The 3,770-nt window shown below is 36.2% G+C and overlaps 1 pseudogene; it reads left to right on the top strand.

The window, feature by feature from the left end:
* LOC120858541 lies at positions 1-2,242 on the top strand (annotated as a pseudogene).
* Positions 2,243-3,770: the final 1,528 nt, after the last annotated feature.

The raw sequence follows: 3,770 nt of genomic DNA on the forward strand, positions 1-3,770 counted from the left end.
TGCAACAGTGGCTCAGGCTGCCCAGGCGGTGAGTCTATGACCCTGAGTGCAGAAAGTGGTAAGGTACCTTGTTTTTCTGATGAGAAATGACCATGTTAGAATGAAAGGAAGCTATCTGCTCAGACCACTGTCTGTGGAATCTTTGAAAATGATAAAATAGTGTTGGATTCTACAGTGAGAGCCTCTGGATCAGCTATGTGGTAAGATGTTTCAGAAAGACAAGAAGCAATACAATAGTAGCAATTCCCAGAGCAGAGAAATCAGTACTAAGGGCAAGTCTATAGACTACAGCCTTGGGGGGCTTTCACGGTCCAGCAAGGTGGCAAACTTTGACACCAATTCTACCAAGACCTCAGGACAAAGCAACAATAATTCAGATACCTGTGCAGGATTTATAAAAAAGAAAGAAAGAAAGAAAGAAAATACATTGATGTAGTTGAGAAACTGAAAGTCTCTGAAGGGCAAAGTCTTGAGGGGGTACTAGAACTGATAAATTATATAGCTGTCACTCAAAAAGATTAAAAATTGCCTTTTATCCCTTTGGAGGAAGAACTTACTATGCAGCTTACCAAGTTTGGTATAGAAGTATCCACATCAGATCAGTATGATGTTTTACATGGGTATGCTCTGTATTTAATCACCCAAATGGTATGTTATGATGATGATCTGGGTGCAGGAAAAAGCTTATTGGCTTTGAAGACTACAGATGCAAACAATGAAGAATACAGCCTGTGGGTTTACTAGTGCAATAGCCTGGAAAAAACACAAGCAATCTGTAAAGTTTTATCCATTGCTTTCAACACTGTATTGACATCTGAGAAACCTTGAATTTTGCAGTCAAGGGGAAGTTGACTTCAAGTGCAAATTCAGCTGTTTTCTCACTAGTTCTGTTTTCAGTCTGTGGTGTTGAACTATTATGGAAATATAAACGATCCTTTGCTCTAAAGAAAATGCAATGTACAAAATATCAACCATTTGTTTTTCTATTGTGTCTTATTAAACAGTGAAAAAGAAGAGGAAACTGAGAAAAACAAAATAGAAAACCACGAAACTAAAATGGCAGACAGAAATACAAACAAAAAAAGAAACAATGGAGATATAGAGCAACTAGAAAATAAAAGATAAAATGGCAGTACTAAGTTCTCATTTATCAAAAATCATCCTGGAAATTGAATCCATGAATTAAAAGACAGAAAGTAGCTGATGAGTTTGAAGACAAGACCCAACTAAATGCAGCCTCCAGAACACTTAGTTCTAAAGACAAATGTAAGCCCAAAAGTGAAGGGATGAAAGATGATACTCCAAGTAAATGAGAGCCCAATAAAGCAAATGTAGCCATACTTATATCCAACAAAAATAAACTTCAAGCCAAAAAACATAACAAGAGACAAAGATGGACATTATATAATGATAAAGGGGACAACTCATCAAGAAGACATAATGATTATTCATATGTATGCATCTAACATAGGATCACCAAAATATATAAGCTAATTATTAACAGATTTAAAGGGAGAAACTGACAGTAACACAATATAGTGGAGTATTTTAATACCCTACTTATATCAATGGATAGATCATTCAGGCAGAAGGTCAACAAGGAAACAGTGGCTTTAAAATAAAAATTTATATCAGATGGGCTTAATAGAATCACAGAGAACATTCTACCCAAAAGCAGCAGATTACACATTCTTCTCAAGTGCATATGGAAAATTCTCCAGGATAGACCATTAATTTGGAAAACAAAACTAGTCTCAATACATTTAAGAAAATCAAAACCATATCAGGCATTTTTTTTTGCCACAATGATTATAATCTAGAAGAAAGCTAGAAAAATCACAAATATGTGGAAACTAATCAGCATGTTATTTAACAGCCATTGAATTTAACATAGAGCTTAAAAGAGAAATGAAAACATATCTGAAGACAAACTAAAATGAAAACATGATATATAAAAATCTAAGGAATGTAGCAAAAGTGGTACTAAAAGGGAAGTTTATAGCAATGCAGGCCTATCTCAAGAAACAAGTAATAATTCAAATAATCACTCTACCCTTACACCTACTGGAATTAGATAATGAAGAGCAAACAAGGCCCAAAGTCAACAGAGAAGGAAATAATGAAGATATGAACAGAAGTAAATAAAATAGAGACTAAAAAACAACAAAAAAGATCAATGAAACTAAGAGCTGGTTCTCTGAAAAGAGAAATAAAATGAACAAAGTTTTAGCTAGACTCACTACGAAATGAAAGAATAAAGTCAGGAAAAAAGTGGGAAAATTACAATTGATACCACAGAAAGAAAAATGGACAAATTCTTAGAAGCACACAATCTTCCAAGTCTGAATCACGAAGAAATAGAAAATCTGAACAAGCCAATCACTAGCAAAGAGATTGAAACAGTAATCAAAAACTTCCCAAAAATCAAAGTCCAGGACCAGACATCTTCACTGGTGAGTTATCTCCCCAACTCAGAAAAGATATAAGACCTATATTCTCTCAAACTTTTCCAAAAATTGAAGAGGAGGGAGGGAACAATTCCAAAATTTTACAAGACCAATATTACCAAAAGTTAAGTGAGGACAATAAGAAAAGAAATTTACAGGCCAATATCCCTGATGTACATAGATGCAAAAATCCTGAACAAATTATCAGAAAACCGAGTATTAAAAATACATCAGAAGGATTATATACTATGATTAAGTGGTATTTATTCCAGTGGTGCAAGAACTGGTTCAATATTCAAAAATCAATCAATGTAATACACCACATTAACAATCTGAAGTATAAAAATTATGTTATTATATCAATAGAAAAGGCATTTGACAAATTAAACCTGTTTTTCAAAGATTTCAATCTCATTCATGCACTATAAAGCTACTAGCCCTCGCAATGGCCTGTGAGCCCAACTTCAGCAGGAGCTAAAGTATCTAGGATTTAGAGTCAGAGAGTAGTAATTTCATCCTGACTTTTCAATGAGCTGATAGTTAGGCTGTGACTGCTAAGCACCGAGATACAGAATTCAAAGATGTAGTATTTGCCTTTGTTCCTGGCAGAACAGAATTTAATGTTTTTGCCTCATTGTGGAAGAATTCAGAGATGAAGCAGGGAGGTAAAAAGTAAAGTGAATTTATTTAAGCAAAAATACTCAGAGGGAGAGCAGGTAGACAGGTGAGGAGCTGTTGTCCTGTTTCTCTTTGGCCAGCTGGTTATGAGGGCCATGCAAATGAAGGGGCAAAACATTCACTGGGGAAGGAGGAGTTTGGGGGTCATATTCCTGATTTTCATCCCCACTCTATCTTCCTGAAGGCAGGAGGGATTTTTTTCTTACTTAGCTTAGATCGTGTCACAGCATAGGTGCATGATGGGGACTTCTTATCTGCAAGGCTAGTTTTATTGCAATGAGAGCATATTTAACAACAAGTTACATTCACAGGCAGGAGATTCCTGCCTTCATCTTTCTTTATCTGCTTCCAGGACACTTATTGCCCAAAAGGTGTGGTTTCCTGTCAGTCTGCATGTTCCTGATTTCCTGTCTGCCCATGAACGCCCGCTGTTTACGAGATGCATGATTTCCTGCTACCTGGCCCCTGCCCCCATTTCTATGCTTTTATCTAACTACCTGCCTGCTGTAACACCTTAAAATTAAACACTAGCTGGCAACCCGGGCAAAGAAAGATTACAGAAAAACACTTTTTATCTCGCTAGCATTCACTGAGCACCTACCGTGCGCCAGACACTATTCTTCACAGCATGGAATCATGGTCAAA

The sequence above is a fragment of the Oryx dammah genome, unplaced genomic scaffold, assembly GCF_014754425.2.
Source record: "Oryx dammah isolate SB20612 unplaced genomic scaffold, SCBI_Odam_1.1 HiC_scaffold_29, whole genome shotgun sequence".
In the NCBI taxonomy this organism is placed as follows: domain Eukaryota; kingdom Metazoa; phylum Chordata; class Mammalia; order Artiodactyla; family Bovidae; genus Oryx; species Oryx dammah.